Source organism: Saimiri boliviensis, chromosome 7, assembly GCF_048565385.1.
Source record: "Saimiri boliviensis isolate mSaiBol1 chromosome 7, mSaiBol1.pri, whole genome shotgun sequence".
Classification (NCBI taxonomy): Eukaryota; Metazoa; Chordata; class Mammalia; order Primates; family Cebidae; genus Saimiri; species Saimiri boliviensis.
In genome coordinates, this window is record NC_133455.1 from 107573114 (window position 1) to 107598218 (window position 25105).

At 39.9% G+C, this 25105-nt stretch overlaps 1 protein-coding gene and 1 pseudogene across 5 annotated transcripts in view; one reads left to right on the forward strand and one right to left on the reverse strand.

Moving 5' to 3' along the window:
• The window catches only part of SCAF11 (SR-related CTD associated factor 11), a 99336-nt gene that overhangs the window by 63714 nt on the left and 10517 nt on the right, over positions 1–25105 (reverse strand). The window contains exons 1-2 of one of the 5 annotated variants that reach the window (XM_074403175.1): positions 18141–18508; positions 6699–6796 (exon numbers count right to left, since the gene is read on the reverse strand). The exons of 2 other annotated variants lie outside the window; for them this stretch is intronic. The gene's annotated coding sequence lies outside the window, so the exon portion shown is untranslated. Of the gene's footprint in view, positions 1–6680; positions 6797–18140; positions 18509–25105 lie in introns of those variants that run through there. 2 more of the 5 variants (XM_074403176.1, XM_074403174.1) reach the window with 2 other exon arrangements.
• The window catches only part of LOC120360768 (lys-63-specific deubiquitinase BRCC36 pseudogene), an 84803-nt pseudogene continuing 78396 nt past the window's right edge, over positions 18699–25105 (forward strand).

The following is a 25105-nucleotide window of genomic DNA, read 5'->3' on the forward strand; positions in this document are numbered from 1 at the left end:
GCAAATCTTGACTGTGGTGGCAAAAGAGATCTATACATGTATTAAAATTCACAGAACTATAAGCCTCAAAAAAGCTCAATTTTACCATCTATAATAAAATTTACATTTTCTTAAAAAGATTAACATGAAAGCAATTTTTTTAAAATATTATGAACTAAAATATAAATTGTTAACATTTTCAAGAAAGGCACTTTTTCACCGTGAACTTCATAGTCTCAGTCATTCCAATGCTTATAACTATTGCCAACACAGGAGTTACCCAAATTATACTGCCACAAGATGAACTTGCGAGGAGGTGTTTGAATGTTTTCTCCATTTCTGGAGCACTGACAGGTCTGAGAGACAACAGAGACCTATAACCTGTAGCGATACAGAGATTAAAAACAGGCTCAACTTAACAGCTCCACTAAATTCTAAGGCTGAGTTGCAGAAACAGATCAGTTCCAAAACACTAATGATAGCATGGGGGATCACTGGAGGAAGACCTCCAGTATGACTCCCAGTTAGGTTACACCAGGCTTCCCCAAACTTTTTACACAGGGGGCCAGTTCACTGTCCCTCAGACCGTTGGAGGGCTGCCACATACTGTGCTCCTCTCACTGACCACCAATGAAAGAGGTGCCCCTTCCTGAAGTGCGGCGGATAAATGCCCTCAGTCGCAGGCCGTAGTGTGTGGACGCCTGGGTTACACCCTTAGGCGACAGTTGTCTACTCTATGGGAATAATATATTTACGATGCAGTACTTTATATAAGAAAATAAAAATGAGTGCCTTTTCTGTGCCTGGATAGTTTACCATGAGAGTCTGATAAAGAAATCATCATATATGACAGGCTTCTATTATTTCTCCAAATAAGAAACACCTGTAAACAGTAGCATATGTCCTTCGATAACTTTAACATATATATGCAATTGTTGTCTAATAATCCCACCCCTGCATAAGGTATGGAGGACAGAATACAAAGAGTTGATTACATAATCTTAATTTAAACTCAAGACTCTCGTTCCCATTTACTAAAGTACAATGACATTACTAATTTATATGGTAAGGTCAAACCTGAAGCTCTCTTGTATTTATTCCCGCTAGGCAATTTCTGAATGCCTACTGAGGTACCTTAAAGGGAAGAGTTATACGTTTGGAAAAGTAGAGTTTATATACAGAAAACTAAACTTTATGCCTATAAGAGACAAAAAGCAAAAGAGCAGTGAGATGTTACAGACTCATTTTTACAACCAAGCCTCCCAAGAAGATTATAGGAGCACTTGGGATCAACAGCACTGTATTTTCACACATGGCAGGCAGAATAGCAAAAAGAAAGGCATTCTGGATGGAAACATGGAAGTAAAGGAAGAACTGGTGAATTTTTATCCTTTTAATAAAACAGGAAAACTGTCAACTATATTTTTACTTTAACACTTGGTGTACTTTGGAAAGACTTCTGAGCAGAAATGACAATGCCTGTCATCTGCTCACCTCCCAAAAAAGGGAAATGGGAAAATTATGTAGGACATAGAAAATACTTGCAAATAACAAACAAAGCTCTCTTAGTTCATTTGTGTTGCTGTACAAAAATAAAAATAAAAAAAATAAAAAAAATACAGAAGTGACCAGAGACAGGTAATTTATAAAAAACAGAAATTTCTCATAGTTGTGGAGGCTAGGAAGTCTAAGATCAAAGGCATCAGTAGGTTCAGTGCCTGGTGATGATCTGGTCCCTGCTTCCAAGATGGCACCTGTTACTGCATCTTCAAGTATTAAGCGTAGGGCTTTTATGAAGTGATTAGGCTGTGAGAGCTCTGCTCTCATGGATGGCCTTATAAAAGGGGCCTGCTAGTTCTCTCCAGCCCTTATATAAGGCACTAATTCCATCCATATATTAGGGACTAATTCCATCCATGAAGGCAGAGCCTCATAGCCTCATCACCTCCTAAAAATCCCACCACTTAATACTGCTGCATTCAGGATTAAGTTTCAACATGAATCTTGCAGAGGGCAAGAATACAGAAACCACAGAAAAATCCTAAGAATTAAAGGGGCAGAATTAGTGAAAATAAATGACCACATACAAATGCTTGTTACAGAAGAATGAGAATGGACGTAATCTAAAATAAGAAAAAAGGGATGATGTTCAAAACACTGATTCTGAAATTTCACCCTGTTCTATTTAAACAAGATTTTTAAAACTCTACATTACAGAGTTTCAACTCCAGAAATTAGTTTATTTTGCACAAATGCTGAAAGTTACTCTTTGGCTGATTCCTTGAGAATTGTTAACTTTTTTCGTACTAATCCCTTACAAACTGGTACAAGTAGCTGTTACGAAACCAAGAGGAGGAAAAAGCAATATTTTGCATAGTAAACAGGACATCTACTCTTTTCTTTAGCTATGCCTATTATCTGGATTTCTTAAACACAAACTCATCCTTCTAGGTATCTCAGAGACAAGCACAATTATGTTACTCAAATGTATGTAAATCAATGTGCCCTCATGTAAATATTTTACACACAATTTAAAGAAGCATTTCACAATCCTACTCCTAGGAAATACTACAACTTTAACCCAGATACTGATTATATTACATATTATGCAAACTTAACAAAAATTCTGCCACTTTAGCATAAGGCATAAATAGATATTGGGATCCTTTTCCTAAATGTAATCATACTACAAATGCTACAAACACCCACAAACTGGATTTTTGTGCAAGGTTTTCCTATTATTTTTAGCTACTACTTTCTCACAGGTCATGAATTAACTCCTTTAACTTTTATATAACCTGGTAAAAGAGATATCTCAATTTTACATACAATGAAAGTAAGTAACATGCCCAAGATCAACAAGCCAGCATTAAGTAGTAGGACTGGAACCCATTAGCAATTTACCAGTAAATAACACAAATATTAATCCAAGTCACTAGAAATTACAAGTATTCAAACAACAAGAAGTGGTAATATTTCTTAATGATTCAAAGGACTGCAAAAATGGTAAGCTTTTACCTGCCCTCTTTATCACTATATTACCAGATCCAACAGCATGCCTTCAAAGGAGTGTCCAATAAACAGCTCTGAATAAATTATAAATACGTTCGACAACCACAGCACATGTTATTTGTCAGGCATGAGGCTACCTACACGTAGCCCCTCTCTCTACATATGATATATTAAAAACCCACTAAGATCTTGAGAGATTAACTCCATTTTACTGTGATACTGTCATTACCTTCATTTTATTGTGGAAGCACCTAGCAAGCGGTGGAGCTGGGACTGAAATTCAGGTCATCAGGCTCCCCTATGCTCTTAACCATGACACTAAACTGCCTAACACATAAATAACTTTGTAAGGGTCATAAGTTACCCAACAACTCACCTGAATACCATCTCCCTACAGTATTCAAGTAACTAATTAAATAACATTTATCTGAGTCCAGTGGTAATAGCAGCTAACTCTATGTTCCATTCTCTTAAATTACCTCTAGTGAGTGATTTTCAAGCCCTTTTAGTGCAAAGAACCTGAGAGTAAAATAACTGGATCAAGACCATCCTGCTCCACCAGGTTCCAAAACACCATTAGTATTCTCCCTCCCAAAATACACTAATAGGAAAAATGAAACCGTTATTAGTAAGATACTAGGTATCAATGTCTAAGGTTAAAAAAGAAACAGGGCAGGTGATTTACAAATTAACAAAATAAATATTGTCAAAGAGTATATACAGTTGGTTTTTGGAAGAGACCAACTCAGACCAAAATAGTGCTTTCAAAGATTGAATAATATTGGGATTGTCTCCTAAATGTAATCTTATTATAAAAGCTACAAACTGCCAACTACCTTTTCAAGAAAAATCTCTAACTAGTCAGTCTTCTGCTATGTTCGTCATGACTAACACATAATATGATTTGTTCAACACCATAAAGTATATCAGTAAGATATATTAATGAGAAAGGAAACAGGGATGAAAAGTCAAAAATGAAAAACGAACTCATCCCTAAAACGAAATACTCTAAATGATGTGATAATTTAGAAAATCTTATAAATCCATGCCAAAGAAATAACCCTGATAATAACCCAAGTCCCTTAAAGTTCCATCAAAATAATCCCTAAACAAAGAGCCCCTTAGAGCTCTAAGAGTCCTGTCTCCTAAAAAGATCCAAAAACTGAAACACTATACTCCCATTTTCTGAGGAATAAATATAATCTGTCATCCCTGAATAACCACTTTTTTTAACAATCTCATTTCCCCCCAACCAGTTATTCTAGTTACAGATTAACTCTAGGCTGTTCACAGGGCTATTCAGCCTGAAAATTTGGAGTAGTCTCCCTAGTCCACTAGTTTTCAAATTTCTTAAGTTTTATAAATATTTTATTCAAATTTTATTTTCAGATATATTATCAAACATGGTTTTGGCCAATATAAAGTAGGCCCCACTATAGCCTACCTCAAAAAATCCAGGCAGAACACTAAAGGTATTTATCTAAATACTATACTCTGAAAAATAAATAAAAGTAGGTGGAATGTGGAGGGAAGTAAAAATCTGGAGAAGTGAACTGCATTGAGTCTTCCTGTTTTATTTTTCATCTTTTCTCTCATAGCTTTATCCTAACGGTGGCTACATAGTGGCAGTGGAATAGGTGGCTAAAAGTCTGAGAGAAGCCCCATTTTTCTGGGTGTTTCTAGCCACAGGAGCCAGGAAAGAGGACACTGCAGGTGGGAGGGTGGAAAAAAATCCTGGAGAGAGTCTGATCAAGGGTATTCCTTAATTCTCCGCATGAATCTACACACATCTTAGCTGAACTATGCAAGCATTCAGTTAGCACAAGACAGACCCAGAGCAATACAGCAAAGGCTTTGAAACTAAACTAAAGGTGACCTACCACCCCCAAAAGGCAAGACAAAGTTTATAGTCTGAGGCCAGGCATGGTGTTCCATGACTGTAATCCTAGCACTTTGGGAGGTAACGTGGGAAAACTGCTTGAGCTCAGGAATTCAAGACCAGCCTGGGCAACATAGCAACACCTAATCTCTACCAAAAACAAAAACAAAAATGTTAGTCAGGTGTGGCAGTGCACACAGGCAGTCCCAGCTACTCAGGAGGCTGAGGCAGTAGGATCGCTTGAGCCAAGGATATCAAGGCTGCCGTGAGCTATGGTCTTGCGACTACACTCCGGCCTGTGCAACAAGAGTAACACCCTGTCTCAAAAATGAAACAACAAAAAAACTACCAAAATGTACAGTCTGAATCTTATGGACTCTTTGCTAAAACAAAACAAAAACAAAAAATCTCAGGCCGGGCACGGTGGCTCAAGCCTGTAATCCCAGCACTTTGGGAGGCCAAGGCGGATGGATCACGAGGTCAAGAGATCGAGACCATCCTGGTCAACATGGTGAAACCCCGTCTCTACTAAAAATACAAAAAAATCAGCTGGGCATGGTGCTACGTGCCTGTAATCCCAGCTACTCAGGAGGCTGAGGCAGGAGAATTGCCTGAACTCAGGAGGCGGAGGTTGCGGTGAGCCGAGATCGCGCCATTGCACTCCAGCCTGGGTAACAAGAGCGAAACTCCGTCTAAAAAAAAAAAAATCTCTAGAAGACTATTTATAGGACCTACAGTCTGTGTAACATAATATTGTCCAGGATACAGTTCCAACTTACTTGAGATACAAAGCACAATAAAATATGACCATTTCTCAAGGAAACAATAACAGCCAACCCCAAGATAACTCAAGTATTGGAATTACTGAGGACTTTATTTTATTATTATTATTATTACTTGATACAAGAGTCTGACTCTGTCACGCAGGCTGGAGTGCAGTGGCACAGTCTCGGCTCACTGTAACCTCCAAAATCTCGGCTCACTGCAAACCCCCACCTCCTGGGTTCAAGTGATTCTCCTGCCTCAGCCTCCTGCGTAGCTGGGATTACAGGCATGCACCACCATGCCTGGCTAATTTTCGTACTTTCAGTAGAGACAAGGATTCACCATGTTGGTCAGGCCGGTCTCAAACTCCTAACCTCATAATCCGTCATCCTTGGCCTCTAAAAGTGCTGGGATTATAGGTGTGAGCCACTGTGCCTGGCCAAGGACTTTAAAATAGCAATTATAACTATGTTTCTTGGAGAAAAAAATAAACACTTTCAAAAAAATGAAAAGGTAGAATTCTCAGCAGTGAAATAGCATAAAAAATTTAAATTTTAGAGGTAAGAAATATGATGTCTAAATAAAGGGACAGTAACAGAATAGAAATGCAAAGGAATGAATCAGTGGACATGAAGCCAAATCAATAGAAATAATCTAACCTGAAAAACAGAGAAGTAAAAGAATGAAGAAAAAATGAAAAGTCTCAGGGGTACTAAGGACAAAAAAGTTTTCTTTCTCATGTGAATAACATAAAGAGAAAGAAATTGGTACAGAAAAAAATATTTGAAAAAATAATGTTCATAAGCCTACCAAACTTGAAGAGCACAAATTTAGAAATTCACGAAGCTCAGAGAACACTAAATGAGATAAACGCAAAAGTAAAACATGCTTATAAATCATAATCAAAGGTCAGGCAATGTGGCTCATGACTGTAATTCCAGCACTGTGGGGGAGCCAAAGTGGTTGGATTGCCTGAGGTCAGGAGTTCAAGACTAGTCTGGCCAACATGGTGAAACCCTGTCTCTACTAAACCTGAAAAAATTACCTGGGTATGGTGGCTCACCTATAATCCCAGCTACTTGGGAGGCTGAGGCAGGAGAATCGCTTTAACCGGGGAGGTAGAGGTTGCAATGAGCTGAGATCGTGCCACTTCACTCCAGCCTGGGCAAAAAGAGCAAAACTCCATCTCAAAAAATAAATAAATCATAATCAACTGTGACAAAGCAAACGTGAAGAAAAAAAGTATTTTTAAAAATTTATTTTTATGTCAATAGTTTTTGAGGTACAGGTGCTTCCTGGTTACACGGATAAGTTCTTTAGTGCTGATTTCTAAGATTCTGGTGCACTTGTCACCTGAGCAGTGTTACACTGTACTCAGTATGTAATCTTTTATCCCTCACCCCCTGCCAACCTTCACCCTGAGTCCCTAAAGTCCATTATATCATTCTACTTATTTATTTTTCAGACAGAGTCTTACTCTGCCACCCAGCCTAGATAGAGTGCAGTGGTGTGATCTTGGCTCACTGTAACCCCCACCTCCCAGACTCAAGCAATTCTCATGCCTCAGCCTATGGAGTAGCTGGGATTATGGGTGTGCACCACCACGCCTGGCTAATTTTTGTATTTTTAGTAGAGATGAGGTTTTACCATGTTGGCCAAGCTGGTCTCAAACGCCTGGCCTCAAGCGATCCACCCACCTTGGCCACCCAAAGTTCAGGGACTACGGAAATGAACCACTATGCCCCGCCCAAAGCCCATTATATCAATCTTATGCCTTTGCATCTTCATAGCTTAGCTCCCACTTATAAGTGAGAACATACATCTGGTTTTCCATTCCTGAGATACTTCACTTAGAATAATGGCCTCCAGCTCCATCTAAGTTGCTGCAAAAGACATTATGATTAAGTAGTATTCCATGGTGTATACGTACTATATTCTTTTTAACTACTTGTTGGTTGATGGGCACTTAGGTTGGTTCCATACCTTTGCAACTGCAAATTGTGCTACTATAAACATGTGCGTGTATGTGTTTTTTTCATACAATGATTTCTTTTCCTTTGGGTAGATACTCACTAGTGGGACTGACGGATTGAATGGCGATTCCAATATGTACACAATATTATCATTTCAACATGTAATCAATTAAAATATTATTAAAGATGTAATCAACGTAATAATTGTTTAATGAGCTATTTTACATTGTTTTTGTAAAATCCATTGTGTATTTTATACTTCTAGTACATCTCAACTCAAATTAATCACATTTCAAGTGCTCAAGATTCACATACATAGTTACTTTACTGACTACTCAAATGGACCATGAAGCCCTAACGCAGGCGTCCCCAAACTTTTTACACAGGGGGCCAGTTCACTGTCCCTCAGACCGTTGGAGGGCCACCACATACTGTGCTCCTCTCACTGACCACCAGTGAAAGAGGTGCCCCTTCCTGAAGTGCGGCGAGGGGCCGGAAAAATGGCCTCAGGGGGCCGCTTGGGTACGCCTGCCCTAATGCAACCACTAAAAAATAATACAGAGAGATAAGAGTTTAAAAACCAAGGGTTACATTGAAAATAAAATACCAAAATATATTCATATCATCTAAAAAAGGACAGACACTTTGGGAGGCTGAGGCAGGAGGACTGCTTGAAGCTATGAGTTCAAGACCAGCCTGGGTAACACAATGAGACACCTATGCCTACCAAAAATTTAAAAAATTAGCCGAGTGTGGGTGCATGTACCTGTAGTACTAGCTACTCTGGAGGCTGAAGCAGGAGGATTGCTTGAGCCCAGGAGGTTAAGGTTGCAGGGAATTATGGCCATCCCACAGCATTCCAGCTGGGGGACAAAGTGAGACCCTGTCTCTCCCCACACCTCCTAAAAAAGGGAGGAAATAAAGGAGCAAACATTAATAATCATATTAAATGTAAATAATCGTGCACACCAATTAAAAGAGGTTATCAAACTGGATTTTAAAGAAAGAATGAATTATATGACTGTCTACAAGAAATGCCCTTTAAAAATAAAGACAAGTTAAATATATAGAAAAGGATAAACAATGCAAACAATAATAAAAGACGGTTGGAATGACTATATTAATATGAACTATATTTTAAACCTTTTTAAAGGGCCTAATTGGATTTTGTCTAACCTCCATTCAGTTTTAATTAAATCTAATTCTGTGGCAGTTTTGAAAGAATGAAGCTATTTTGTTTCAATCAACTCCCTCACATTACTCATGTTGATACATTAAGTAACTGGACATGCACAACGGTTCCTAAAGAAATACGACCTATTACATTAAAACTGTCCTATCTGAAGGCTTTTCTATGATGAGGTTTTAAGGAGAATGATTGCTTATAAATTTTTTGAGTCATTAATATTTATTCCCATTATAACAGTTTATAGAAGCATTCTTCTTGACAAGCCACCTAGGTATACAAAACAGTGTTACAAGTGTATTTACATGTAAAAAATCACCTATCGGGTCCAGGTGCGGTGGCTGACGCCTGTAATCCCAGCACTTCAGGAGGTGTCCACTGCTGAGATGGGCAGATCACTTGAGGTCAGGAGTTCAAGATCAGCAATCAGCCTGGCCAAAATGGCAAAACTCCATCTCTACTAAAATACAAAAATTAGCTGGGTGCGGTAGTGCACGCCTGCAACACCAGCTACTAAGGAGACTGAGACAGGAGAATTGCTTGAACTTGGGAAGCAGAGGTTGCAGTGAACGGAGATCATGCCACCGCACTCAAGCCTGAGAGACAGAATGAGACTCTGTCTCAAAAACAAAACAGACAAACAAAATCTATCATTTGTAAACTGTTTCACTGATCCTAGAGAATTTTCAAAACAGTGTTGTTTTGGCTGCTGTCTTTAATGTCTGTATTTCTGTTTTGGTTTACTTTAAGTGCTAAATAACTACTGGGGCCAGGGAACTGAACTTGGTATTGGAATATAAAGACAGATTAAGATACTGTATCCCTTCCTGGATCTAGAGACGTAGGATATAGAAGATGAACAACATAGCATATGCTAAGTGCCAAATGTGAGAAACAGGCAGAGTTCCTAAGACATTTTTTAAATATACCAGTGGGGGAGTAACCAATGATGGAGGAGAGTAAAGAAAAATAATGATAATAAAGTGCAAAAACGTTAAGGTACTTAAGTCCAAGTTAGGACTTTGTGTTTCCTTAGGTGGACTTAAAGTCCACTGCTCTCCCATTTATTTGTTTTGAAAGTGGTTTATGAGATGTTTAAATTGGGGATTTTGAGCTTCATGCAGTAATAGAAAGGTGAGCTAGCGGGTGCAGATAGAAAGCACGAGAAACTAGTTAGGAGAAAATGGAAAGAAGACTGGATATCAGTAAACAAGGCCTGATAAGGACCAAGTTCCCCTGGAGCACAGACCTAATGGACATATAGATATCAACAAACCTGGAATTCAGAACTACAGGTAGAGTGAGTGCTTACAATATACTCACAATGAGCATACTGTCCAATGAACTAAATATTCTGGCATGCCTTTCCACATTTAATCCTCAAAGTACCACAACACAGTACATTAAAAAAATTAAAACACCATCAAAACTGAACAACAGAACACTACATTAAACATGCTTAAAAATCACCCACTAAACAAAGCTAACTTAAGAGTATGAACAGAGACAGAGTTAGTGGTTACTACCACTGAACCTAGATATATGTTATTTAAAAATTAGGTGAGGAAATGGAGATATTGATTAAGTCACCTATAAAAGGTGACAGTCATCCAGGACAACCAGAGTTCAAAGCCAGGTCTGACTGACTCCTAAACTTATATATAAAAAAGAAAAAGGAGAAAAAAAAAAAAACTGAAATAATTTTTAACCTTATTGTCAAAATTACAACAAAAAGACTCCTCTAAAAGTATATCTGAGAAGTCTAGGGTAAAAGAAAGGGTAAAAAAGGAAGAAGTTTAGTCTTTTCCCTAACAGAGATGTGAGAGTCTCAAGAGGGTTTATATTTCTTGAGAACGCTTAAAATTTTCACTGTAAGTGTTGGTATAATCATCTACAAAAAGAAGCATAAACTTTAAAAGAACATGTCTATATGCTGCTATTCTGGTTGGAGGCACTGGAGCCCAAGATAGTGAGTAAAATGCCCATGTTAGGAATAGTGAGGGAACCCAGATTAAGGTATTAAAGCTCAAGCAGGACGGTAAAATCTTCAGTATGGGGTATCTAAAAAGTATAGAGTAAGGGGTGCAACCCAGGACAGGATGTCAGAGCCTAAGTAGAGAAAAAAGTTATGCAAAGAAGGTACGGAACAGCAAAGGCAATGGGAAATTGGCCACATGCAGGGGATTGATCAAGTAAGTAAGGACAATGAGTCAGATTTCTCCTCATTAGAAGGGAGTTATAAATTTGGTAATGGAGAAAATGAGGACAAATCTTCTGGACTGAAATCAGAGAAAGGAGAAATTGGTACCAATTCATAGTTTTCTACACACAGATACCGAAATAATTATAGAGCATCCAAGTCTTGTTTTTCAGATATTTTTCTCCACTAAAAGCAACCAATCTTTGGAGAAATGGTTGATTCCAGTGCTGGGGCAGGGAACATACAAAATGAGCTTTGTTTTCTTATGTCAAAAGTAAGGAAGTGGCTGGGTGTGGTGGCTCACGCCTATAATCCCAGCACTTTGGGAGGCCAAGGCAGGTGGATCACTTGAGGTCAGGAGTTCAAGACCAGCCTGGCCAACATGACAAAACCCTGTCTCTACTAAAAATACAAAATTTAGCCAGGTGTAATGGCCCATGCTTGTAATCCCAGCTACATGGGAGGCTGAGGCACAAGAATCGCTTGAACCTGGGACTCAAGAGTTTGCAGTGAGCCAAGATCACCACACTGTGCAGCCTGGGCGACAAAGCGAGACTCCATCTCAAAAAAAAAAAAAAAAGGAAGTGTGAAGAGCAAGTCAAAAGAAAACAGAAACTAGCTTGAAGGGCTTTCATTGGCCAAAGCTGAGACAATTTCAGAATAAATAACTGGCAAGTTTAATAAGGAATGGATTATTTATACGGTCTCAAAATACTTTTCCACAAAATGCATGTTAATTACTAATGGGACAAAAGTAACTTTACAGTGAAGAAGCTTGGGTGACACTACCTCAATCAAGTTATCAAAGTGCACATCATCAGTAATGAGACAAACAAATTATATGCCGTTTGATGGGACACAATGAGAAAAACATAACATCATTACTGTCAAATAGTATACAATCTTAATCTAACCATAAGGAAGTATCTGGCATCCTAAAGAAAACTACACATGAAAAAAACTAAGCATGAAAAAAAGAAGTATCAAACTCAAACTGAGACATTTTGCAACAGAACTAACCTATAAGCTTTAAAGAGTACCAGCAGGGTCATGAAAGTCAAGACTGAGGGACTGTTCCAGGTTAAAGGAGTCTAAAAAGGCATCACAATTAAATGTAACACGGAATTCTGAATTCTTCTGTTACAAAAGAAACTACTGTGGAAACTGGCAAAATTTGAATGGGGTCTGAGGTCAGAGTCTAACAATATAGCAAGATTAATTTCTTGATTTTTTTTTTTTTTTTTGAGACAGGGTCTTGCTCTGTTGTCCAGGCTGTAATGCAGTGGTACAATCTTAGCTCACTGAAGCCTCGACCTCCTGGGCTCAAGTGATCCATCTCGGCCTCCTGAGTAGCTGAGACCACGGGTGCTTGCTACCACACCTAGCTAATTTTGTTTCTTTTTTGTAGAGACAAGGTCTCACTATGTTGTCCAGGGTGGTCTCAAGCTCCTAGGCTCAAGTGATCCTATTGCCTCTGTCTCCCAAAGTGCTGAATTAGAGGTGTGAGCTACCACACCATGCCAATTTTCCTAATTTTGGTGATTATGCTGTAGTTTTACAACAGAAAGTCCTTGTATTTGTGTGAGATGATAAGACTGTACCTGCAACTTACTCTCAACTGGTTTAGGAGGAAAAAGGTCTTTCTAGAGTACATGGAACTTAAGTGGGATTCTACAACTAACTCTCAAATGACTCAAGGAGGAAAAGTTCTTTGTACTGTACTAGGGACTTTTCTGAAAGTTTAAGATTTTTTTTTACAGTTACCTGTAAAATTCACTACAGCAGATAAAGCAGTGTTCCTTTCAAATGAAGAACAGTATGTATTTTCACCTCTTCTTTTTATAAGACCCTGCTTTACTATTTAGAAGATTCTCAATGACCTTTGTTCTATATCTGCATCATCCAATACAATAACCACTATTCAGTACCTCAACTGCACTGCCATTGTTACAAGTGCTCAAAAGCCACATCACTATCAACTGCTATACTGGGCAATACAGATTCAGAACATTTCCATCATTAAAGAATTGTCTACTGGACAGCACTGATCTAGAGGTTGAGAGGCAACTGATACAATAAACAACTAAAGGCTGAAAGTCAGATGGACCCAGCTATAAAAGGTGACAATCATCCAGGACAACCAGAGTTTAAAACCAGGTCTGACTGACTCCTAAACCTATTTAAAAAAAAAAAAAAAAAAAAAAAAAAAACCAAAAAACTAATTTTTACCTTATTGTCAAAATTACAACAAAAAGACACCTCTAAAAGTACATCTGAGAAGTCTAGGGAAAAAGAAAGGTATAGGTACTTAGCAACTTCTCTGACACTTAACAAGTCATTTAACTTCTCCAGAGCCCCAGACTCATCTCTGCAAAATGAACTAAGACATTCAACATTGCAAGGCAACTAAAAAGATCAAATGAAAACATATGTAAAACGTCTACAACAGAGTGGCTGACACATAGTAAATACCTGATAAACATTAGCTGTCTTGTGTAAAATGGGTGATAATTTCTTAAACTTTGATCTCAAAACTTTTAAGCAATTACAGAAGCAGCAGTTTCAAAGTAAGAACCATACTGCCCTGCTTGTTCAAAAGGGCAATGAGCTTCACATTGTTAGAGTCAACAAAAATTTTTTTAGTTCTTACCTTATTCAACTCTTATCAACACTTGATCCAACTCTCTCTCCTTGACATCTCTCTCCTTGTAACACTCTCCTTTGGTTTCTGTAACACCCCATTCACCCTCTACTTCTCTGATCTTCACAGTTTTCTCTGGGAGCTGACAATCTTCTAGCAAACTTTTTTAAATGTTAGAGGTCATTGTGATTCCATCCTAGGCTTTTTTTTACCCCAACTTATATTCCCTCACCTAGGCAATTTCATCCATATCTATAGTTCTAATTACCTGTATGGGACTCCAGTTTTCCATTTCCAGCCCATACTCCTCCTCTGAATTTTAGAATCATATATCTAATTGCTTACAGAAATTTCTACCTGAAAACTCCAAAGGTACCTTAAGCCTGATATGTCAAAACCAAAAAGAGCTCTGCTCCTTATTCCAGTACCACTATCAACCCAGGAGTGCAACCCAGAAGTAATCTTGGAAATTTCTTTCTCCCTCACTTTCAATCTACTGAGGCCTGCTGGTCTCTGGAAATTTCTTTCTCCCTCACTTTCGATCTACTGAGGCCTGCTGGTCTCAAATCCCATCCACTGAGCACATCTCCACAATTATCATCCTAATTTAAGTTATCCTCATCTCTTTCAGACTACTGACAAAGCCTCCTACTTCTCCCAGATCTCCTGCTACCTCTCTCCTCCCTTTCAATACACATCACCACAATCCTAGTTCTGCCTTCTGGAACCATAGGAAATAAATATGGCTTCCAAATTACATTTTTAACAATAAGATAGTTATAGTGCTTGATATGGTTTGGTTGTGTCCCCATCCAAATCTCATTTTGAATTGTACTCCCATAATTCCCATGTGTTGTGGGAGCAACCTAGTGGGAAATAATTTGAATCATGGGGGTGGTTCCCCATACTGTTCTCATGGTAGTGAATAAGTCTCACAAGATCTGATGGTTCTAATAGGGGTTTCTGGTTTTGCATCTTCTTCATTTTCTCTTGCCACTATCATGCAAGAAGTGCCTTTCTCTCCCAGCCATGATTCTGAGGCCTCTCCAGCCATGTGGAACTGTGAGTCCAATTAAACCTCTTTTTCTTCCCAGTCTCAGGTATATCAGCAGCGTGAAAACAGACTAATGCACTGCTCTATTCTTAGCTAAGGCATTCTTAGTTCCTTCTATATTAAGACAAATGATAGTTTCAAGGTCACATAACGTCATACTCCTCTAAAAACATAGAACCCTTAGGCTGGGTGTGTTAGTTTATTCCAGTAATCCCAGCACTTTGGGAGGCCAAGGTGGGAGGATTACTTAAGCCCAGGAGTTTGAGACTAGCGTGGGCACTATAGTGAGAGCTGTGATCACACCACTGCACTCCAGCCTAAGAGACAGAGTGAGATGCTATCTGAAAGCAAAAACAAAACTAACAACAACGACAAAAAAACATGGACCCCTCAAATGAACATGGCCCATGTGCATGGATATAAGTAACCTGGCACTTTATGCCACAGATTGAGACTTGCTTAGTCTATTAAGTCTCAAACCACAATCATTATTTGTAATGTTTATAGAGGAAAGCAAGTTAATTCATTAACTTACATGTAAGGCATTGTTCAGGTGTTTAGGGGCAAAACAGTGACCAAAACTGACAATTATCTCACAGAAGATACATTAGAGTAAAGAAAATATACAATAAACAGAGTTAGTAGATTACACGGTATGTTGCAAAATGATAAAGGCTATGGAGAAAAAAACTGGTGTAAAAATGGATAGGAAATATCGAGGGGATGGGGGGAAGGCTGTTGTTTTCTACACAGTAGTTAAAGGAGACCAAAATAACATAGGGAAAAGGAGACTGGAGTAATGGTAAGGAGATGAAGTCAGAGAGGAAGAAGAGATTCAAATCATAGAGCCTTGTAGGCCATAGTAGTATGGAATTTACTATGATTGAGAAGGAAAGCCATTTGAGAATAGAAGTTACATGACCTGACATTTTATCAGGATCATTCTGTCTATGGAGTGTTAAAGACTGTAGATTGGCAAAGGTCACAGTGACTTTTTAGGAAGTTATTCTGCAAGCAAAATAGTGGTTGTGTTTTTACATTTTGTATTGAATTTTTAATGTGTCTATGTACCAGGAATTCATAAAGTTCATAGCCAGAACTTAAAAAAAAAATACAATACAAAGATGAGTTTTGAGAATAGTAAAAGAATGATACCGAATATTTTAACTCTGGGCTCTACCCAGTAGTACTAGCAGTTATTACTGCTCAGAAGCAAGACATGGTGCAAAGCTATTAATTTATTTTGGGGGGCAGACTAATAAAAATATGGGTTTTAAGTTTCTTTATTTCACTGGGCAAGGTAAGTCAAGATACAATTTACATCATTAAAAGACAAGAGCAGATGAGGGCAGAGCTTGCTAAAGGGAAGTTACAATGAAAATTATTCTACAGTTGACTTCCTTTTTATTCCTTTTATGCCTGCCACCCTCTTTAATTAAGGCACTACAACTATCTCTGATATACCTTAAAAGTTAATTGATGGGTAGTGTAATACTGTACTTCATTACTAAAAGATGTTATTGATGATGAATCAACAGTATCATATAACTGCACTGATTCATCCTATCTCTGCTGAATAAAAGCACAGGTTTTCAAGAAAACTGTCTAAGCTCTAGTTGGTGCCAACCGACGATAGGGAGCTGAGTAACTCCTGAAAAGTTTCCATCTTAACACACTGGCCCCATTACCCATGAAGGCAATAACAGAAAAAAAAAAATTCTCCTTAAAATTTTCTCCATGACATTTTTTCAGGCAACATATTTAGAAACTTTATATTTTCTTCTAGTTTTCTTCCCCTTTATATTGAAAAATGTCTTTAAACCACAAGTATACTTACAGTAAACAAACATTCAAATTTTACCCCAATGAAATTTTAAAATGTACTCAAACTCTCAGGCAAAAAGTAACTATTTGAATGTGAAAAAGTGAATGACTGTTAAAATATTTGCAAGCACCAAAAAATATTATGGCTAAAATGCAGCTACCCTAAGAACTACTATTTCTTAAAAACTCACATGGCATAAAAAATATAAATTCAGATTATCCGATAGGATATAAAACAAAAGCAATACAAAGACAGTTTAAAGATTTCATTTATCTTGCCCAATCAGTTGAAACAACAAAAACAAAAGGTCCATAAACTTTTTCGTGCATCTTTTAACCAAAATAGTGAGATGATCAAGCTAACTGCCAAAGAAACAGGAAAGAGAAAGCAATTGTTTAGAAACAGACTGCATTACGTGTCAAAATTGTAATACAATAATAAAATGCAAAAACCAATCGTTATTTTAAAATGTACTGCCCTGATATTCTGCTGCTGAAGTAGGCAGTCATATGTATAAACTCATTTTTCTTTTAAAATGAAAAAAAAATGCACCTATTAATAAGCATTTCCCAAAATTCGGGGGAAATTCCCAAATCGGAGAAATGTAACATCAGCATCTACTACACAAAGCATTAAAATCATTTTTCAGCATTTTTGCTAAGTATCTTAGTTCACTGGTAGTGTGCTGGCCAAAATGTAATCCAAAATGAATGAAAAACACTCAACTGGTAGGCACTTACGTAACACCCTACGGAAATATACTGGGGTATTTCAAAACTCAACATTTGAATCTGTGAATGTGTAAATCAAGTACTCTAAACTAGGCGTCTACTCTGAAACAATTTTTCAAAATACATGTTACATCTGTAAGAAATCTTTTTAATGACTTAAAATCCCTAGGTCTGAGGAGGGGCGACGGATTAGGCTAAATTTAGATTTCCCGGCCCGGTAGTTGTCAGCCCAGGCAGCGAGTTTAAAACATCGGGGGTTGGAGAGCAGTCTGTAGTTCGGAGCACCCAGTGAAAAAGCTGCACCCAGTGAAAAAGCTGATGCTTACAAGCGCCGGTTCTTCCCCATTCGTGCACTTGAGAGGTCACAGCGTAGTAAAGTTTGGTTTCACAAGCGGGCTTGGACGCTCGCGACCAAAGTCTCCCAAGAAAAGCCGATACCGGGGTCGGGAGTGCCCGGAAGCTCAGCAAGACACGTTTCCACCGCAGGGAGGAGGGCGTCTGCGGCGGTGCTGGCGTGGAACCCGTTCTCCCCCCCGCAGGACCCTGCCCCCGGGCGGGGACAGGCATCGCCAGCTAAGGCGGCGGGAGGCGCGTAGGCCACAAGGAGGAAATGGGACGGAGTGCTAGAGAGGCGGCGGCGGCGGCCCAGAGCCGGGCCTCCCTCGCGGGGCAGCCAGGGAAAGGGGCCCTCCCGGCCGCAGCCTCCCCCGCCTAGAGGGGCAGCTGCAACTTTCCTCCCAGCGCACGACGCCGCCCGGGCCGCGCGAGATCCCGAAACTTTGTCAGTCCTCGCGCGGCCCGAGGCCCGCTCCAGCGCTCTGCGCCGGCCTCTAACCCCGGCCTCGCCCCGACAGCTGCCCGAGCCCATCCACCCCGCGGGTCGGCCCGTGTTTACCTCAGGCCGAAGTCGAGGCGCTCGGTCCGGCGGCGGCCCCACAGTAGGTTTACAGGTCCCAGTCAATACGCCGCCAAGTTCCCCAACATGGACTCCTTGGTCCGCTTTGAGGGGTTACAGGGTCTCTGGGACACTGACTCCGGTGGCCCGGTCCGGAGGCGGCAGCTACCCAGGTTGCGCTGCTCCGCGCGGCTTGCGCCACCGCTGCTCCCCCTCACCCCGCCTTGTCTAGCCTCCTCCCTCTCCTCCCCGCGCGTCTCCCTCCTCCTCCCTTCCTTCGCTGCGCTCGGCTCCCAGGCGGCGCGCTACGGTGACGACGGCGGCGGCCACACTCGCAGCACTCTGCCGACTCGCTCACTCTGGCCCCGCGTGCACGTCCGCAGCACCCAGCCAGACCGCAGGGGGGCGCTGACAAACTGCTGTTTGCGACCGAGGAGTGTGGTGGGTGGAGTCACGTCACGAGGCCAGAGAGCGGGAGGAAGGGCAGCTGCGATGGAGGGGCCTTCTGGGAAACGTCCTTCCCGCCCCGCCCCGCCCCGCCCTCCGCCCACGCCGCGGAGGGTGCGCATGCGCCGCGCGTGGACGTTGGCCTCAGAGTTCCTTTGGCGGCGTTACGGGCTGCGTCGCGGAGGACAATGAAAGAGGCTTTAAGGGAACTGGACAGGAAGGATTTTGCGTGGGGCGCGCTCCTCTATCTTGATGGTAATCTGATGTTGAAAAGAGTGGCCGTCTGTTTGCAGTGGGCTGAGTGTTCACCTGGCGGCGTTGCCCACCAGAAATGCAGCCCGCGGTGTGAAGAGTCGGCACCTCTCTTCCTTTCTGGTGGGCTTTTTTTTTAGATGCTGAGGGGATGGCTTTCCTGACTGACTGGCCACGTCTTAATCCCACATCACAAAATTAGATTTGGGCCAGGTTCGCGGTGGCTCTCGCCTGTACTCCCAGCACTTTGGAGGCGGAGGCTGGCAAGGCGCTTGAGCCCCGGGGTTCGAGATCAGCTTGAGCAACGTAGTCCTCCTTTCTACAAAAAATAAAACTAGCCGGCCGCGGAGGCGCGCGCCTGTGGTTCCAGCTCCCCCGGAGGCTGAGGCGGGCCGCGGAGGTTGCAGTGAGCCGAAATCGCGCCGCTGCACTCCAGCCTGGGCGACAAAGCGAGGCCCTGTCTCAAACAACGACAAACACTCGATTATGATTTACTTCAAAGACCTCTGCTTTGCGGTTAGTGACCGTGTGCCTCCCGCCACTCCTTCCTGGCGGGTTGCTCAATGTTTTGTTTTACCTCAGAAGTATTTTGGCTTTTTCAAAGTCACTAACTTCTTAAATCTCCTAGTTTCTCTTCTCTTCGACTGCAGCAAGCTCCTGGCTGCCCTGCCTGCCCTCGGTGTCCCTCGTCTTCTACCAGCAGCCCTTCCAGTCCTCCTGCCCACGCCATTGCCCTGCTTGCGACTCCCGCAGGACTTGGCTCTGCTCCCTGCGCGCGGCCCACCCAGGTCCCAGTCGCTTTCACCTGCGCGCTCACACATTTTCCTGTCGCTGCCCCCGTTCTCCCTGTCCGCGCGCGCTGCGCTCTCCCAGCCACGCTGACCCCTGCCCGGGATGTTTCGTCCTCACTTTTCCGCGGTCCACCGGTCAGGCCGCTTCTCTGTCCCCTCCTCCTTCCCTGAGGACGTCGCTTTTCTGGCAGCCTCATCGTACGCATTCTGCTGAGTCTGCTCACTGTCCCACACTGTGAGGATTGGAACAGTGTCTTACCACTTTCATAACAGCGCCTGGCACTTGCTGAAGGAACACATGAGTGGCAGCCTTGTCGCTTTCAAAGTCTTTGGAGTTTTACAGTGTACTGTTTTATATATGGGGTTTGGGAATTTAGATGGCTTTACTCTTTTTGGGATATTTGAGGGAAAAATGAGCTAGAGGCGTTAAAATTCTTTCTTCTGATGGAAGAACAAAATTCTTACGAAGAACCTTTCCCTGTCACAATCAGAGCAAATAGTACAGAATATACATTATTTGGATATAAAGAATGATTATAAGGGATGATTGTTAAGAAAATTAGTGTGGAAAGATATAACCAGGTCAACACGAGCCATCCAACAGAATAAGGGTGTAGCTTTACAATCTCTAGGTTACCTATGCAACTCTAGGATTCACTCTAGAGTCCTGCCTTAGGAGTATAACTCCTGATGTGGACTCCTGGTGCAACATTCTTCTGTGTATGTTTTATATTTTTTAAAATCTCAGTTTTGTTTTAGGAAAATGTTCTTTCTCAAAATTTAAAGCCTAAATGATAAAATCTGCCAAGTAGAAAACTTTGTTAAATTGATAATAACAATTTTAGTTTCATCAAAACTAAAAGATACCAAGTGTTTCGATATATTTATTTTCTGAAAGAGAATTCAGTTTTCACATTTTTACTGTTGGCCTCCTAGATATCATGTGAGCATGTCTTAAGGAAAAATAGTTTTAATGTCATTGTGGTTTCTGCTTTCTTTCTAGGATTACAGGCATGCGCCACCACACCTAGCTAATTTTTGTATTTTTTTTTTTTTTTAGTATAGACGGGTCTCACCATGTTGGCCAGGATGGTCTGGATCTCTTGACCTTGTGATCCACCCACCTTGGCCTCCCAAATTGCTGGATTTATAGGCGTGAGCCACAGCGCCCTGCTGGTTTCCACTTTCACGTGCAAATAGGAGAGTGGTGGTTTGTAATAATCTCCCCAGAGAAAAGACCATGTGTATTTCTGAATAAGCAGCATCCTCCTCATTATGTTTGCATGTAAAGATTTAGTCTCTCTGATGTCTTCATATTTTTAAAATTTACAATACAATAAAGAGGTACAGAGTTCTAAATCAATAAAAGATGAGCTGTAAAATAAATGGAGGAGTAAAGTTGATATACCAACCATCATTGTCAACATTTTAGATTTGATTTTAACTGTAAAAAGCACAAATGATATGCATCATAAAATAGCCTTCAACTGAATGTCCACTTGGTGTGTTGCACTTTACCAGGCACTTAAAATACCAATCCTGTGTCAAAGCAACAGAAATCCACAGTGGCATCTTTAAAATTGATAATCAAAGTATTGATTTTCATGGAGCTTTGTCAGAAATAACTGCTATTTTAATTTAACTATTATAAATAGAATGCAATGTAAAATTCAAATTAAGGGAGGAAATCATGGTACAAGTATACTGGATTGAAAAACATGAGCCAATTCCCCTAATAAATCCCCTGTCATATATCTATATATCCTAATAGTTCTCTTTGCTGCAGTCTACTTCTTCATTTCAGTTTCTATTTACTTTTTTAAAAAGGTAATAAGCATTCATTTTAATTCCAACAACACAGAAGTGTGTAAAATATACTCAGAAGTATGTAAAGAAAAATATTGTTTTCTTCTCCCTATCCCACTCCTAGACAAAATCAATGTTAATAGATTGAAGTTTCTCTCAATACTTTTTCTAATGTTTTAAAACACATAGAGGTTTTCATTTGTATATTTATAAATAATCTCACTGTATATATTTTTCTTCAATTCTAACTCAACAATTCCTTATAAATAGCCCATTCTCTTAACTAGCTGCATAATATTACATAGTATTAATGTACAATACTTTTTTTGAGACAGAAAGAACTCTCTCTGGAGAACCCTAATACAGGGACCAAAGACAATTTCATTAAAGAGCAGGTAACCCAAACCAAATTCAGACAGGTATTATTCCAAATTTGAAGACTCTGGTACACACTCAGGTTGTTCTTCATTCCCAATAGCACTTCTTCTACGTGTTTTTTGCTCCCCTCAAGTCTCAACCTCACAATCACTCCTGCTGAGTTCCTTAACCCTGAACCCAGCAAACAATCTCACCACAGTCATTATAAGAGAGAAACTCAACTTCTTTCCTTTTACTGACAAAGTCTATCTAGAACTGTGTACATCCATGCATACTTGTTTTTCTCTATCACAGAATTTTCTGTTCCCTTGTTTAACCCATTTATACCTGAGGTTGCAATTTTTTGGATTTTTGCAGTCAGACCTCACTGATAACCTCGAGCAGTAGAGTATAAATAACTCGCATGTGCTTAGTGTTCCAATAATGTAATACTAGGTATGGCTTAGCTTTCTACTTGTGCCATAGATCTGTTTTTTTCAGACATTGGGATTTATAGGCCATTCACATTTCTAACAGTCTGAAAACAGATAACAGGGCCGGTAACTTTTTACTCTTTCCAAGTAACAGTATATATTTGTAAAGTCTTTCCATCTTTTGTCACCATGATTTCTTAAAAGAAATACATTTTCACCCAAAAAACTAAATTTCATGAAATACTATTCTGTTTGTTTACATTTCCCTGTGGAACAGTGAAGCTGTCACAGCCCTAGTACATTTGGGACTCTGCTCTGAAACAGATCCCTTCTATCCCCTCAGGATGTGGATCCATGAGTTAGTTTGTCTTCGATATGTTTAATGCCTCCTTTACTGAAAGCTAACTTATGTCTCTTTGCTCCAGGTTTTAAAACAATTTAAATTCTGAGACTACTTCTTCATTTCAGTTTCTGTGTACTCTTTTTAAAAGGTAATAAGCATTCATTTTAACAATTGTAACAATACAGAACTGTATGGAATTTATTCAGAAGTATATAAAGAAAAAGATCATTTTCTTCTCTTTATCCCAGTCCTAGACAAAACCAATGTAAAAGATTGATGTTTCTCTCAATATTTTTTCAAATGTGTTTTAGAAACACATAGGTGGTTTTTATTTTTATTTTGACAAATAATCACACCACATGTTTTTCTGCAACTTTTTCTAACTCAACAGTTAATTATAAATATTTAAACCATTATTTTAACTAGCTGCATAATATTATATAGTATTAATGGACCATAATTATTTTTTTGAAATCTTGCTCTATCATCATCCAGGTGTGATCATAGCTGACTGCAGGCTCAAATTTCTAGACTCAAGTGATTCCCCTGCCTCAGCTTTGCCAGTAGCTTAGACTGCAGGTATGAGCCACCATACCATGCCTGGCTAATTTTTTTTATTATTATTTTTAGTAGAAACAGGGTCTTGCTATGTTGCCCAGGCTGGTGTCCAGCTCCTGGATCCTCAAGTGATCCTCCTGCCTCAGCCTCTCAGAGCACTGGGATTACAGATGTGAGCTACACACTTGGCCTCTTCTATCATAATTTTTGAAACTTTTCTATTGATAATACAGATTTCTCCAGATTTTGTGTCATTACAAGTGATGCTAGAATAAATATCCTTATATGTATATCTTTTAAAAGTTAGGCATTTTTGTATAGGATTGATCCTAAAAGTGAGATTGTTAAAACCCTACATATGTGCTTTAAAAAATATATTTTAATAGATACTGCCTGTAGAGGGGTATGAGGTTTTATGTTTTGTTGTTTTGTTGGTTTTTTTTTGGTAATAGTTTTCCTTAGATGAATTAGTCTTCTTCCTCTCTTAATCTGTGGGTTACAAATGGAATGGGGTCCTCCGTTGGATTACACATTGGACTTTGATTTAGGACTGGCTAATAAGAATGTAGTACCCTGGCTGGGTGTGGTGGCTCACATCTGTAATCCCAGCACTTTGGGGGGCTGAGGTGGGCAGATCACCTGAGGTCGGGAGTTCAAAACCAGCCTGACCAACATGGAGAAACCCTATCTCTACTAAAAATACAAAAAATTAGCTGGACGTGGTGGTACATGCATGTAATCTCAGCTACTCAGGAGGCTGATGCAGAATCACTTGAACCTGGGAGCCAGAGATTGTGGTAAACCAAGATCACACCATTGCATTCCAGCCTGGGCAACAAGAGTGCAACTCCATCTTAAAAAAAAAAAAAAAAAAAAAAAAGAATATAGTAACCCATTAGTTTTAATGGTCTGTAGTTCAGGGATGGGCACGTGATTCAGTTCAAGCCAAGCAGAATTAGATCAAAGACATTTGTTCTGTGCTGGACTTGTCAATGTAAATATGTAAGCTCCCTTCACAAAGAGATACACTTTCTGAGAATGACTTCTCCTCAGAGGACAAAAGTAAGGCATGAAAAGCAACTAGGTTTTAATGATATCATTTAGGTAACCTAAATACAGCTGTGTCTAGACTTTGAGTTATGTGGCTTAATAAATATCTTTCTTTGAGTTGGGTTTGCAGTTACTTATAGCTAATGCTGTTATGACTGACACACTGCCAGATTATCTTTACTCTAGAATTATTTTAGTTCATACTCCAATCTAAATGTTGAAGAACCCATTTTCCACTCTCTTGCCAGGACTAATGTATAAATCTTAAATTTTTGTCAGTCTGATAGGCATTAAATGCTATCTGTCTGTTGTTTCAATTAGCTTTTTGCTGACTACTAGTGGGACTGAATTCCTTTCATATGATTTTGGACTGTTTATGGTTATTGTTGTATTTTTGTATTGAGTTTTTATCCTTTTCTGATCTGTCTATATGATCCCTTGTGTATTACAACTCTTAATACATATGGTGTTCCATATGTGCAGGTACTATTTTTTTTCATAATGATCTTTGGACTTTGCTTATGGTAGCTTTTGTTATAAGAAAGTTTTAATTTTAATATTGTTAAGTCTGATCTGGAAAAAGTCACTGTGACCTCATATGTGCCAAATACAATGAACTCTTTTTTTTTTTTTTTTTTTTTTTTTTTTTGAGATGAAGTCTCCCGCTGTTACCCAGGCTAGAGGGCAGTGACGCAATCTCGGCTCACTGCCGCCTCCTTTGCCTCCCAGGTTGAAGCAATTTTCCCTGCCTCAGCCTCTGGAGTAGCTGGGACTATAGGCATACACCACCACACCTGGCTAATTTTTCTATCTTTAGTAGAGATGGGGTTTTGCCATGTTAGCTAGTCTGGTCTCAAACTCCTGACTTCAAATGATCCACCTGTCTCGGCCTCCCAAAGTGGTGGGATTACAGGCATGAGCTACTGC